The sequence below is a fragment of the Mus caroli genome, unplaced genomic scaffold (genome assembly GCF_978045245.1).
Source record: "Mus caroli unplaced genomic scaffold, Mus_caroli_1 scaffold_17, whole genome shotgun sequence".
NCBI classification, from domain to species: domain Eukaryota; kingdom Metazoa; phylum Chordata; class Mammalia; order Rodentia; family Muridae; genus Mus; species Mus caroli.
In genome coordinates, this window is record NW_028227272.1 from 39040784 (window position 1) to 39056509 (window position 15726).

The following is a 15726-nucleotide window of genomic DNA, read 5'->3' on the forward strand; positions in this document are numbered from 1 at the left end:
TTTCACACATTCAAAATAATATCCAAAATATTCATGAGGGTTAAGCATGAAATTAAGAAAATGACTATTTCTACCCATAGCACTTACTATTAGGAAAACAGCCTTGCTGATCTCTTTGAAGTTCACCCTGTGCAAGTCCTGATTGCAGTTCTCCCTACACTACAGAGAGCTGCCCTCAAATGTGGGGTTAACATTGTATCACTATTGCTTAAAAGTCGCATATATGCACATATCCCCACAAAACACATTGTGTAGGATTCCCAGCTGTAAACTGACTCAGCACATTTGTAGACAACATCATGTTTATGCATTATTTCAAGACTGTGAATCTCTTTCAAGATTCATCAAGATTAACAGTTGAAGAAATAAGAGCACTGCAAAGAAACTATCCAGGTATGGACGTTAGGGATATTTTAAGTATTGAGCACTGGAACTATTTTATTATGAACACTTTACTATATACTTAAATTGTATCCTAGAAGAGAAAATTGAAAAACAGGAAAGTATCTCCCTAACTATTTGAAATATTTTCTTACTGAGTGTGTATGGAGAAGAATTAGTGTAGGCCTCTGTACGCATCAAAGTCTTAGTTTATATGTATATCAATTTCAAATCCAAGAAATCTACAATAGCTCAGTGTATAGATGGTGACCCACCCCCACTGTCAGACACTCACTTCTTTCTATTATAGAGGTCACTGAATATGTACAACTTTGGTCCTCAAGGTTCTGAATGGTTTATTGACCTCTGACTAGCATATCCACCTTTATGTTGGTCATGTAGATGCTTCTAAAAGGATGGACATAGAAGTTTTAGTATTCTATCTTGGTTAAGTTTCCAATGCTGTGATAAAAAACATTCTGAGCAAAGGCAACACGGAGAATCCAAGGTTTACTGGCTTATATTTCTATGTCTTCATTGTCATAGAACGCTTGAGATCATAGATGGCTTCCATCATTCAGGAAGGTGAAGTCATAAATTCAAACAGAAACCTGGAAATATAAACAGAAGTAGATCATAGAGAAATTTACTCTCCATGATTTATTTACTATACTTTCTTACACAACCCAGGGCCACCTGCCCAGAGGTAGCACTGACAACAATGGTTTCCTCCCAAATCAATAATCAAGAAAATGTCCTGCAGACCAATATGGTGGAGGCATTCTTTCAACTGAAGTTCCCTCTTTGCAGATGACCCTGGCTTGTGTTAACAGAAAACTAGCACATGTCCTTTGGCCACACTTATGGCTATTAAAGTTTCCCAGGAAACCAGGAAAAGTAATCTTTATTATGGTTGGCTATGAATTCATTACTACTTAGAAAAAATAATCTGTCAACTAATCATTAGCAATTCTCCTAAAGTGGTTGTGCTAACTTATCTGCCTAAGAACAATGACATTTTATATCTCTGAATAGTTGAAACACCTGAATACCTGAAATATATATGTGTGTACTGTATATACATGTATGTCCATGTATCTCTGGAGACCAGAGTGTCCAGTGTTGGCTGTGTTCTGGCATTCTCTACCTTATATTTTTTATGATTTATTTCATTTTTGATTTTGTGTGTGTGTGTGTGTGTGTACATATGAAAGTGTGAATGCAGTTGCCCTCAAAGATCAGAAAATGGTGTCACATCCCCTCAAGCTGAAGTTACAGGCAGGCAATTGTAAGCCACCAGTGTGAGTGATGGGAACTGAATTCAGGTCTTCTACAAGAGCATTATGGTCTTTATGGTCTTACCTGCGAAGCCATCTCTCCAGGACCCTTTCCTTTATTTTTTGACACAGGGTCTCTCACTGCACTTACACATTGGTGTTTTGGTTAAACTGATTCCTTGGATCTACCTCTCTGCCTCTCATCTCTGAGGTTACACACATGTACCACCATGTCTAGCTTTTATGTGGGTGCTTGGAATCCAAAATCCAGTCATCATGTTTGCACAGCAGGTACTTAACCATTAGGTCATCTCCCCAGCTAGATTTAATCAAAATGTTAAAGTTTGGCCAACATTATGTACGTGAAATAGTATGTCATCTTAAAAAATGTATACTACCACCAAATTGAATTTATTGATCAATTATGTAGATTTCACATTTTTGTGTTATCTTCTTCTGGTTTTTATGAGTTTTGTGTTCCTTCTAGAAGAATACAAATTCTTTGTTAGTTGATTTCTTAGGCAGATAAGTTAAGTGTTCTTAGGCAAGTAAGTTAGCACAACCACTGTAGGAGAATTGAGTAATTGTAGGAGTAATATGAAAGCAAGCCAGTAAAGAACATCCCTCCATGGCCTCTTCATCAGCTCCTGCTTCCTGACCTGCTTGAGTTCCAGTCCTGACTTCCTTTGGTGATGAACAGCAGTATAGAAGTGTAAGCTGAATAAATCCTTTCCTCCCCAAGTGGCTTCCTGGTCATGATGTTTGTGCAGGAATAGAAACCCTGACTAAGACAGTTATACAATTTGCAAAATAAAACAATGTCTTATTTTTGTTGTCTTAGTTTTCTGTGTCTTAAAATGTTGGTTGAGTGTGTGCAAGTTAAACCTGGTTCAAGAATAGCAGTTGAGGGTGATCCCTGGAGTCCTGGACTTGGATGAGCCCAGACTATATTGAAATACCCGCTCAAACAGAGACAAAAGAGAGCTGTTGAAGTGATCTTTTATTTTCCCATTTTGTTTAGTTTTTACATTATGATTTAAACTTAAATATCACACACTATTATGCTATTTAAGAAATCATTTCTCATCTCATGGTTATAATAAAGTCCCATAACTTTTTTTCTAAAGCTTTGCAATTTTATCTTGCATTTATATAGTTCAATGGAGAGTACTTGATATTTTCCATATTGCGAGGGTGTGAGTACAATTCTATTTGTTTCTCCCTAGAAAACTAAAACTAGTAGTTTCCATATAGTTTGTCTCCATATAATAATTGGATCTCTATTCATTTATTTAAGGGGCCAGCTCTGTCATGGAGAAGATTCCGTATGTGTCAAGATCTCTTTCTAGGGCTTAACTGTTTCTAAGTCAATCTATATGTTCTTTGTATGTGTTAGTATACGACTTCCTGATATTTATAAGTAGACTTGTTAGCAAATAAATCAAGACCCTTGCTCACACCTTACTGCTTTATATCATGTATTTTTGGTTGTTACTATTCCTGGCGTCTGGGTTTTACAAATAAATTTGAAGACTATGTCTTTTTAAAGTTCAGTTTGTCAAATTCAGTAGCACTAGGGAAAGTAATATGAAATCAATTGAATAATTTGAACAGAAACCATACACACACACACACACACATCGGGTATTCTTATTTGTGATAACAGTAGACTTTTCATCTGGTGGTGTGTCTTCCTTAATGACTTTAAATAATACTTCACGATTTTTAGGTAGAAAAAATATTCACTTATAATCAAGATGTTCAGTGTTGAAGATGGAAAAGAAAAAGGAAATTGGAGAAATAATAGTGCCTATAGATAAGCAGAGCCCTCATCCAAGACTCTTGCTCCTTGGTAATTTAGTCCCTGACTACTCTATTGCTCATAATTTATTGCAAATTTATTAGACCTCAGTAGCTCAGAAACCTAGTAGCTTATGGATGATCCTCTAATTAGTGGAATTAAAGGAAGAGACTGTTTCCTTTGATTAATTGGCACATGTGGAGTCTGGGTGCCCTCTGAGGCCCACCATTTGCATATTAAGTTACCACATATCAATGTGCTGAAATCCACAGGGCTAGGGGCCCCATCTACCATGCAAAGGCAAAGTCCTATGGATCTAATTAAATTATCGTGTTCATGCCCCCTTCTCTTTTCTACCCACCCTGAGACAATTTTCCAAGGAGTAGTAACCCTAAAGTTAAAAAGCAAATAAACAATTTGTGTGCTTGTAGCAATTTACCACTTGAAAATTCTTTCCACATATAGTATCTTCTCTTGCAATCCTCTTGGGGAAATACAATTTTATTCCCATCTTTCTAGTGAATCTTGAGATTGATAGGTGTCCCAATTTACAAGGTATTAATTGACCAAGCTGGGATTCTGACTTGGATCCTTTTATGCCAAGGTCAGAGTTGTCTTCACTATCCCATGTTGATGTGTTAGAAAATTATCTGAAATGTTATAATAAAAGCAGGAAGAAATATTACTCTTCTAACACCATCATGTTTTCCAGAAACCAATTATTCTCGTTGTTTTGGTGGAAAGAGGAAGGTTAGATGTTAAATGGAACCAGAAGAAAAAAAGCTTTATTTCGACCATGAAGGGAAAGCACGGTATTAAATGAGAACCAATACGCATACAGGAGGTAGTGGTAATTCTGCATCTCAGGATTTCATACTAAGACGAAGTGGCTACTTGATTGCAATTCTAACGCAAATGTCAAGTCTGTGCCTGAATAAGTTGATCATTAAGGTCTCTTTTTTAGAAGACTTCTTTAAAAAAAAAAAGAAAAGAAAAGAAAAAAGAAATGCCACCATTTTGCTGGACCAAAGAACTTTGCAGGCCAGTGTCTCTTCTGAACATGTCAGAGTGGAGACATGAACTAAGGGAGCTATTTTAGACAACAGGTGGTTCCAGCAGTCAAAAACTCTGCAGCGGTCTCCTCGGGGGCGCTTGTCACAAAGTATATTATCTTTGCTGGGTGGAAGGGGAGAGTATATTTGAAAGGGTTTAATAAAGGTTCTGAAGGACTCTCTTGGTATAAATACCTATTATTCCTGTCAGTGCTACTTAAGAACAGCAGGAGGGGCGCGTTTCAAAGGGAAGTTCTGCATCTATTCCCAGGAGCCCAGTGGTTCCACAGCTGCCCAGGTCCTTAAGCAATCTGTAAAGCTAGCCTCCAGAAAGGGAGGGGCAGGAGCATCAGGAGGTAAGGCTCTCCTTTCTACTGTAGGGTATTTGTTGAGGAACTCTTTTGGGGATTCTTCTGGTCCTTTTTCCAGGGGCGGAGGCTCCACCCCATCAGCAGCACGAAGGTGGGGGGTTGGTCGTAGTTAGCTACCTGAAGGGGGACAAAAACTGAATTTGTTTCAAGCCGGATTTTTTTCTGAGCCTTGAAAAGTGAAAACATACCGAGTTTGTTGTTGTTATTGTTGTTGGTGGTGGTGGTGGTGTTTTCATGATTTCTTAAAGGTAGCTTCAAGTTCACCTTTACAAGAGCTGAAAAAACTGAGAATGGGTCCTGGCCTCCAATCTGGAGGAGGATAGCCAACTGGCTGTGATTTGCTTGTTATTTTCGGCTGCTTCTCCTCACTTTAGAAGGCTGAAAAACACATCTGCATAGAAATGATAATAGGAAACGGTCTTATGAGAAAGCCCTGTTGCTTAATGGCCTATATCTTGCTTTTCTCTACCCCGCTCACCTCTCAGCATCCTGGCCCCTGGAAAATAGTATTTGCCCCTTGGTGATGCTCCCTCCCTTGTCTTGTTAAGCTGCTGCCGCAAAGGAGAGCCAGGGATGGATGGCAGACAGGTTTAATGTGGCTTGCAAGGAGCAGTCCAGTTTGGCCGGTAGGAGGGCCACAGCTGGGGAGATATTACCCAGCTCTGGTAATTGACATCAGCTGATCAAAGTAACTGACCTGACAGCTAACGGAGGACCTTTCTTTGATCGCTGCTTCATTTGGGGTGCGATAGATTAAAAACAGAAAAAGCTGTCTGTTCATGTCCCTTTGTGTTTGCTTTTCCTTCACCTTTGGTTCCAGAATGCTCAGGATAGTATTTTGGCAGGTAATAGTTTACATCATAGAAAGCTGATTGATAAGCTTCTAATTATTTTTTCCCTGGGGGAGGGAGTGCAGAATATAAGAGTCTGCAGGGTCAGCTCCATGGCAATACCAGCAACATGCTGGAGATGCCATTACATCCCCCTCCAAGAGGAGGGGAGCAGGGACAGCACTCAGGAATTGCTTCCTGCAATATGTCAGCTGAGAAAATAAAAGCACCGATTTTGGGGGCCTGCCTGAGAGATTTCAGCAAACGCCAAAGCATTGCGTGTAGAGGGAGAAGTGTGACTCCAATCCCCAGGCATTGCCAGGTTCTGGCTCCAGTGGGTAGGCAATGGCAGCCTTTGGCTCCAGTGGGTAAATAAAAGCTGTTATGCTAACTTGTGAATTCTCCAGGGTTTACTAGCACTGTGGTAGCAAAGTACCACAGTCTGGGTTGCTTAAAGAAGATGAATTTTAGCTGGGTGATGGTGGTAGTCATGGTGATGGCACATGCTTTAATCCCAGAACTCTGGAAGCATAGGCAAGGGGGTCTCTGAGTTCAAGGCCAGCCTGGTCTACAGAGTGAGATCCAGGAGAACCAGGGCTACACAGAAAAACTCAAAATACTTAGGGGAGATGGAGATTACAGAACATCTCACCTGATTTGGATGCTAATCTTTCTTGGGTCCTTTCCCACTTGCTTGCAAATGGCTTTCTGTTCCAGGCATCTTTACTTGTGTTTCCTTCTGTAGACCTCAGAGTCCACATTCCCGCATGGGAGGGTAGCAGTTACCTTGGAGGAGGGTCTCCTCTGACTTCCATCTTTACTTCATTAGTCTTGAAATAGCATATTCCAAAATACAGGGATTCAGTGTATCTCATAATAAAATTATATCTGGGCCATTTTCAGCCAGTCAGTGTGACCCCATACCCTGAAAGACCACCTGGCCTGCCTCCCCACTCCTTTGCCAGAACATTGTGTGATCTCTCTTCTTGTATAGAGGTCTTACCATTGGAATCCTAATACAATTTTTATGATAGATATAATAATAGTACCCAGTACTTGTACTGACATTTCCATTCAGCGAGTGCCTACGGTCTAGCAATGTGAACGAAAAGCACTGCCTTGTGTTAGTCAGTTAGGCCTCATCACAAGCCTGTGAGGTAGATACAATTATTAGCTTTCCATTCTAAATATATAAACTAAGGCCCGTCAAGCATTTGGTCTCTGGGTGAGTGAGATACTCTATTTTGTGCATAGCTAATACTCATGTTCTGAATGTCGTCATTTTGTTGTATCAATCAGCCATCATCAATTTACAAACCTCCCTATTTTCCAAACATATCTTCATATAAAGTCCATTATAACATCAAATATACAACATAAGAAAGGAACTCGGAGCCATACATCACCTATCGGTTGGAAAGCCCTATCCTTACATCATACCTAACGTCTTTGTACTGCCAGCCCCCGGGCCCTGGTTACATTGACCACTGTCTCGTATGGTCTGATTTTCTTTTCCTCATTATGAGCCCTATATGCTGTCTTCCTTACAAGAAAGAATCTAAGAGTAAAACTCACATTTTTCCCTCCACAGAGCATTGTGTGAAGCCCTTGGACTTGATTCTTAGTGGCATCTAGTGATAGCAATGAAAGAAATAACTAGGGCATATTAAATGTGTACCATATTCTACATTACCATTAAGGAGCTGCAGAGAGTCTAGATCAGGAGCCAATTTCTGAACCCTTGTTCTGACCGCAGGTGTTGTGTGTGAGGGAAGTGGAACTGGCCAGTCATTAGGCACCCCTCCAGGTACTCTGCAGGGTGTTGTGCGTGGGCCTTATTTATTCCTCTCCACAGACTATGGGGAGGCCTGCACCCTTGGCCTCACTTCCACCAGCTTCCCCTGACAAGAAGAATGTCCAGAAATTGATCTCACTCAAGGGGAAAAGCTGTATCATTTAGAGACAAAAATAAGAAAATGCGTTTAACGCTTCAGTTGCTGAACCCTGTGCAGAAAAACAGCCTTCGCAGTCACCCGTCTGCAGAAGCGAGTCTGCCGCAGAATATTATCTTCTCATCCTCTCTGCCATATGTTCAAGCAATCTGTGTTTCCCCAGCCTCTATTAATACACCGAGTCAGAGGCAGTGGGGTTCAGTGGGCTAAGCAACAGCCTGGAAAATTGAGGGGTGTGAGTTCTAATTCCATCCCACCCCTTGGCTTGCTGGCTGACCTTCAAGGAAGTCATAGCATCCTCAGCTTGCCCTCCATCTCCTCTTCACGTTTCCCCCAAGGTTTACAATGTCTGAGAAAATGGAGAAGGACCATAGACAGTATCAGCATCAGGGTGAAATTGCACAAATGCCTCTGAAACTTTTAAATGTCTGCCATTGGGGTAAAAAACAAAACAAAACAAACAAACAAAAAAAACCACTGTCCTAAGTTGCCATTAAGAAATGACCCCTGAAAGTAGTCATTGGCAACATAGCTATAAGGTTGAACCAGTATTTAAGTTTAAGATTAACATCACACCATGCTACTTACAAATAATTGTTACCCTCATTGACGTTCATTATATCAGTTTTATATTATTATAAAATTACCAGGAAAAGAACTTGGCAACCCAAGAATATATGTAGCTGTCCTCAAATTCTCCATAAATTTACTTTAAAAATTGAATATAATAAATAATAAATAAAAATATAAGCTTAAATATGTGCATGTCTATAAAATAAAAATACATTCACTTCAAAACTATAATAGGACCAGATTGGTTATTGCTACATTTTCTGACAGTTTGGTCCTATCCTCTCCCATTCAGGGATCAGAACAGCTTCCTTCTTCTGTTATTCCATTCTGAAGAAAGCTAAAGTGATGGACAAAACACAGAGGTGACATAAAGTTAGTAGACAATGATGTAACATAAGAAAATGACGTAGGTACAAATGGAGACTGTATTATTTTTGAAAGCTAATTTGCAAAAATAATCATCATATCTGTTTTTGCTGTCATTTAAAAGATTTTAAAGATTTCTTTTTGTTTTATTTTTTTTTCTGTTTTTATGGACAATAGGTTTTTTTTTTTCATGCAATATATTCTGATTATGGCTTCCCCTACTCCAACTTTTCCAAAATCCTTCCCTTTGTCTGCCTCTTGTTAGAAAACAACCAGAGCCGGGTGTGGTGGAGCATGCCTTTAATCCCAGCACTCGGGAGGCAGAGCCAGGCGGATTTCTGAGTTCGAGGCCAGCCTGGTCTACAGAGTGAGTTCCAGGACAACCAGGGGCTATACAGAGAAACCCTGTCTCGAAAAACCAAAAAAAAAAAAGAAAAAGAAAAAGAAAACAACCAGGTTTTTAGGGAATAATAAAATAAAATACAACAAAACCAAACAAAGTCGAATAGGCAAATATCTTAAAGAAAAAATTCACAGAATAGTCTTCCTTTCTACAAACCAAATTTCAAAGACGGCACCAGGACTTTAAGATAACTGGCAGTTGAGATTGTATTTAAAGTGGAACTTCCAAGAACAAGTAGGCTTTGAAGATGGGGGATAGAGGCAAAGGTAAATGGTTTTCTACAAGTTTGAGGCCAGCCTAATATACACAGCAAGTTCCAGACTAGTCAAGTCAGAACTACATAGGAGACCCTATTTCAAAGCAAACAAAAATGGTGGGCTTTATGTCTAGAAAGCCCTGAGAAGCAGCACAATAGTAGGATGGCTGCTCTCTCAAGGAGGCTATAGGGAGATTAGAGTTGAAAGGATGAAGATCTTAAACCCAAGAACACAATTGTTTTAGAATACACAGAAGGGACTCCAATCACTGATCTCAGTTACCCCAGCCTCTTGCCCAGTCTTTCCTCTGGTCTGGTTGTAAGCCTCTTACCACAACTACAGGGAACTGCTGTGGCAGACCCCTCAAACACTTCCTAAATGTTACCATATAGTACAATAGGTGTAGGTAGCCTGAGGTTGACAAGGGACACCACTGTGAGCCTGTGATATGCCTCAGTTTGATTGTTTATCTTCAGTGTTAACTTAATTTTTATATGAAAACTCTAATCTTTACTGTTGTTTGTATTGTTTTTGTTTTGGGGGGCTGTTTGTTTGTTTGTGGGTTGATTGTTTGTTTGTTTGTTTGTTTTTCGGTGCTTGGGTGGAAATCTGTGTATCAAAACCCAGTGCCTTGTCATTAATATTAGTCAAGTTCTCTACTGTGATCGACACTCCCAGGTGCTCATTCCTTCATATGACTCAGATAACAGCCATATAAGGTTTTATCCAAACATTTTAACTAACACACACACAGAGAGAGAGAGAGAGAGAGAGAGAGAGAGCTGCCACTTCTCTTTTTGTGCCTTGTTTATATATCTTGTCTCATACACACCTTGCTCTCCAGAGAGCAAGTACTATACAAAATCTGTGTATATTTATAACCACTTAACATAATACAATGTTTCTGTACAATAGATGGTTAATATATCTTAGTAAGAAATTTATAAATTTGATGCCAGTGAAATTTTGTGAACATGGTATATTAAGATATTTCAGTAGAACATGGTATATGAATATGAACATGGCATATTATGATACTTGGTTAGAGAGGATATCAGGACTGAGCCAAGAACATGGATAAACATACAGAAATTTTTTAAAAAGACATCTTTAGAAAACAGAAAAGCTCTATTTAGATTATAAAAATTGGATGCAAGGTCAAACTTTGCCACCAGGTTACAAGATGAAGCATGAAAACAGTAAGAGGGAAAAATGTGGTACCAGTCATGTACAGAAAGCTTGACACAAGTTACTCAGACTAAGTCAGCCATGGGGTCCAGAGTCAACAGAAGCCAGTCTGGCAACGAGAATTGATATACCGAGGAGGAAATAATGATGAAACTATTTTAAAAGTCTGGATCAGTATCCTCCTCCTTGATCAAAGACTATGGTATAAGCATCATCCAATTAATGAAAGAGGCCTGAAAAAAATGTGTTTTATTTGCCAGTCATCTTAAATCCATATGTTTGATTTTAAACATGCTGCCCTTTGTTCTTTTCTATATTTGGCCTCAACATTGATGGAGCTTGGCTTTAGTACATATGAGCTCTATTTGTATGCAGCACCTAACAAATCCAAAATCAACACACAGGAGACATGCATTTCCCCACGACTTCTTCTCTCTCCATTCACCATGTCTGTTTAAACTTTGATGGCCTTTTGAAAAAAATAAAATTCCACCACCCACCACCACCACTGCCACCAAGCCAAAGCAAAAGGCATCCCTACATATTAAGAACAGATTGTCCACTCTTTGTGGGGAAGTAGCTCCGTACCTGTCTACAAAATAAGCAAGCAGGTCAATAGCGTGTCATCAGCATGATCTCTTGTTACTAAGTGGAGAAATGACTGAGAGTGAAGCAGGAGACACTGTGGATCAGCAAACAGCTACCAATGTAAATCTTCCCAGTAGATCTGTGGTCTCAGTCCAGTGGTCCATTACAGCTTAGATGCCAGAGATGGATGGAGGAAAGACATTTCGAGTAGGCAGGCTTAGAAATAAAGTAAGTGAATTAAGAGAACCTTTAATAAACGTTCACCAAGAACTTACGAATTTAACACGACAGTGGGGATCCGAAGGAAAGATCAAAAGATAAAGCAAAAACAAATAAACATTCAATACGGAAAGGAACACAATATTTTTAGACTGTTATATTTGACCAGAAGAAGTACAAGAACTAAGGTAATAAGACAGGGGGTCTTTATTTTATCTCAGGAGGTCAGGGACAGTGTCTCACAAAGAAGACAGGTGACTATGAGTAAACTATCTCTGCAAAGCACTGGGCAATGGCAGACCAGTAGGAGGGGTCAGGAGGACCAAAGGCCACAGTGCAACAAAGGACTAAAGAGGTAGAAAGCAGGAGAGTGTCAGCTCTTGGTTAGGCTTGAACCTTTGCTTGCCCCTGCACAAGATGGAAAACTCCATCTGCCCTCCCTCCCCCACCACAAACAGAGAAAATACCCCTGCCCCCTCAGAGAAAACTGCTGGCTAACAAGTCATCTTCCCTTGTCTCCATGTTTCCAGCAACCCACCCCAGAGTGCTTGCCCAGGGGCTCTGTTTTTGAACACATAGGGGTGCAATCCCAGCTCCCAGTCACCACTCCTCACCTAAGTTCTATAAAACCACCTCCCTTTGCTTTAGCCTAGATGCTTGACTTCACTGACCTCCACTGTGAGATCAGTGAACGCGCCAGGAGAGCTGCCTCCTAAGAAACCTGCCTTTTTCTACTTTTAATCTTGTCTAATCTGGCCAATATGTGCATTAACCAAGGTAGACGAAAAAGCTGATCACTCCTTATACCAGTGGTTTGTTTTGTGTTTTTTTGTTTTTTCTTTTATTGGATATTTTCTTTATTTACATTTCAAATGTTATCCCCTTTCCAGGCCTCCCCTCAGGAAACCCCCCTCACTCTGCCTCTATGAGGGTGCTCCCCCACCCACCCATTTCTGCCCTCCAGTCCTGGCATTCCCCTACACTGGAGCATTGAACCCTCAAAGGACCAAGGGCTGCTCCTTCCACTGATGTCCAACAAGGCCATCCTCTGCCACAGACATGACTGGAGCCATGGGTCCTTTCATGTGTACTCTTTGGTTGGTGGTCCAGTCCCTGAGAGCTCCTGGGTGGTCTGTCCTGTTGACACTGTTGCTCCCCACAAGGGGCTGCAAATCCCTTCAGCTCCTTCAGTCCCTTCTCCAACTCCTCCAAAGGGAACCCTGTGCTTAGTCCAGTGTTTTGTTTAGTAGGCTGTGGATTAAGTTATCCTTATGAGAAGAGAGAGTGGGTAAAAATCCAAAATGGCTTTTCCTAAAGGAATTTCTATTTAGCTCACCATAGAGCTCTCTCTCTCTCTCTCTCTCTGTGTGTGTGTGTGTGTGTGTGTGTGTGTGTGTGTGTGTGTAGAAAGAGAAATTTCATCAGATTAATGCTATTTGACAAATGGGTTTTGATACTCAGCGTTGGTCTAATTTCATTCTATCCACGGCTGTGATGTACGAACGGCTTAGAACAAGAATTTGTAATGGAAAATAAACCCACCAATTATATTGGCTGCACTATTTCTCAAAAAACTACATAAAACAAATGGTTGTGCATGATTTATAAATGGATAACAATTGTTGGAGAAGATCTGAATGTAAACACAGGGGACTTTCTCCCTGACTGGTTCTACTGACAGAGGCTCTGGGACAGAGGCTCTGGGACAGCCTGAAGGAAGTTCGATTCCCAGTTCTACTGCTTCTGTTCAGAGTTTAACTGTCTGTCTAGGCAGTATGTTGAAGGTATGTTATCAGCCTAGACACTATTGCAGGATGCTATAACCTTTAAGAGGTGAGATCTAGAAGACAGGGCATCAGGGGGACACACCCTAGAAGGGGATATTTAGTCCCCAGCCCTGTTTTCTCTGATTCCTGACCACTTGCAGTCACACTCATTACAGAGGTATTTTGCATCAGAATAGATACAAAGACAATGGGGCAAGAGACCCTGAGCTGAAATCTGAAACCCAGAGCCAAATTTCTTCCTCCTTAGAAGTCCTTTTTTTTTCCCCTCAGGCATTTTAATAAGTGAGAGAAAACTAACATACCTACCAATTACCTTTTCTGTGATTTTGGTCACACTATTTCAATCCTGTATGGATTGGAAGGAATGGAATTTCCTTGCCTGTAACATGGAACTAATGGCCTTTGGCATATTGTTCCTGGTGAGGTTACAGTAAATATTAAAGCATCGTGCATAAAGATAGTATACAATTATCGTTAAGTGATAAGCTTTAATGTTATTGTAATGTCTGCTATTCCTGAAGCTGATAGTTTTGGGTTTTGTATTTATGTATCTTCTTGCCACCTATCCACTTTACATTGTGGACTCTACTCAACCTTATGCCACGTGGAAAGACAACCAAACTATTTGAATAGCCAAGGATGAAGGGTTGTAGAAATAGCATGGAGACTAAATGAGAGAAGTCGCCAGATGATAACCTGCTTTTCTAATATAACAATGGCTGCATCTTGGAATGTACTTTTATTTATTTATTTATTTTTCTCCACTAGGGTACCTGAATGTTAAAGGGGTAAAAAAAGAGATCTCATTTACAGGATATCATGATGCTCCTGCACTAAGCTACCTAGTTCTAACATGAGCTCTACTTCACATGTATATCCTGCAGTAAAGTAAATGTTACCTTTATGCACAGCTTGCAGGTTCTATCCATAGAACTCAAAGATAGTTTCTGTATTTGCCCATTAACACTCTTCCAAATGGGTACTCCTGAAAGTGACCTTCCTATTAGCCAGTTTTCATTTGAGGGTTGCTAAATAAGCTCTCACATAATAAGACTATAGAAACATAACCAACATGGTTCCCCATGATGGAAGCTCACTTGAAGTTTATTCTTATACTTTCACAGGTTTCTGTTGCTTCATTCTTTCATGTTTAATGGTTAATGTATCAGCCTGAGTCTAGGTAGGTCTTCATTAGGTATGGGTCAGAAGGCAGTATTTCAGAAAATTATTTTATGAAAATGTATCGTGAATTATAATGCACATATAGTAGAGATTGAAAGTTCTAAGTATATTGATGACTTTCTAGAAAATAAAATTCTGTCATTATCACTTCCCATGACAAAAAAAAAAAAAAATAAAAACATGGTCATGTACCCCTCATGTCCAGTATCTCCTCTTCTAAGGAAGCCACCCTTAGGACTACTCACCTAGTCCTAAAACATTAGTGTTTTCCTTTCCCATGTTTATTTATCTGTTTCTTTCCTTTGTTGTGGTTTTTGTGGGTTTGTTTGTTTATTAAACTTTTTCTTTTTCTTTTTTTAACCTTTTCTTATAATACATTTTGATTATATTTTTATACTCCAACTTCTTTCAGGTCCTCCCCATCCAACATCATTTTCTTTCTTTCTAACTCTCAAAAAACAAGCAACCAAATAAACAAAAAACAAAACAGTAAGACAGAAAATACAACACAAGGCACATAAAAACATGGAGTTCATTTTGTATTGGCCAACTATTTCTGAGCATGAGGTGGGTCTTCTCTGGAGTATGGTTGATAAGCCCTGTCACTCCATTAGAAAAAGCTGGTTTTCCCTTTCCCAATAGGTACCAATTGTGAATAGATTCTCAGTAAGGGGTGAGACTTTGTTTTCCTTCTCAGGGCTAGGACTTTGGTTTGAACTTGTATGAGTCCTATTTATGCTTTCAGACTCTTGGTGAGTTCACGTGTATATCTGATTTGCCCTGTTATGTCTGAAGATACTGTTTCTTTTGAACTCTATACCACCTCTGGCGCTTACAAACCTTTTGCCTTCTCTTCTGCATAAATTCCTAAGTGTTGAGGGGAAAGTTTGATAAAGGCATCCCATTGGCTCAGTGCTTGAAAGTCTCCCAATCTTTGAACATTGTTCATATGGGGGCTCTGTATTACTTGGCTACTGCAAGAAGATTCTCTGATGTGGCCTGGTTGATACACTCGTCAATGGATATAGCAATATGTCATGTGTATTTTATATCTGTGCTTCTTTAGCAGAATAATAGTATTAGCTTCCCATCCTGGGCCGATGACTTATCTAAGTTGCAGGTTCTTAGCAACTTTAGAAGTATGTTAAGTGTATTTTCCCTTGCAGGACTTCCTGAGTGGACCTTACATACAATCAAAATGTGGTTGGTTACTCCCATAACATTTGTGCCACTAATGCAGCAGTACCTTGCTGTCAGTTCACTGGAGCAGGTTGTAGAATTTGTAAATGGATGATATTAGTGATTATTTTTCTCCTCTAATAGCATGCAAATCAGTAAGGGTGAATGCCAATCAGTAAGGATGAGGCTTCTAATTGGGAGCCAGGTTAATTTTTTGTTTGCTTGCTTTTTAGATGTTTTGTCATGTTGCCCTGGAACTTGTTAGGTAGACCAGGCTGCCCTTAACATCATAGCGATCATATTGCCCCAGTTTTCTGAGT

General features: G+C 39.8%; 1 protein-coding gene and 1 long non-coding RNA gene across 6 annotated transcripts in view; both read left to right on the forward strand.

The window, feature by feature from the left end:
- Nucleotides 1–15726, forward strand: part of Lsamp (limbic system associated membrane protein) — a 2143093-nt gene that overhangs the window by 1977399 nt on the left and 149968 nt on the right. The window lies entirely within an intron of this gene.
- Nucleotides 4840–15726, forward strand: part of LOC147000643 (uncharacterized) — a 61273-nt gene continuing 50386 nt past the window's right edge. Inside the window, exon 1 of the long non-coding RNA XR_015045784.1 lies at nucleotides 4840–4867. This is a non-coding gene — a long non-coding RNA (uncharacterized LOC147000643). The remainder of the gene's footprint in view (nucleotides 4868–15726) is intronic.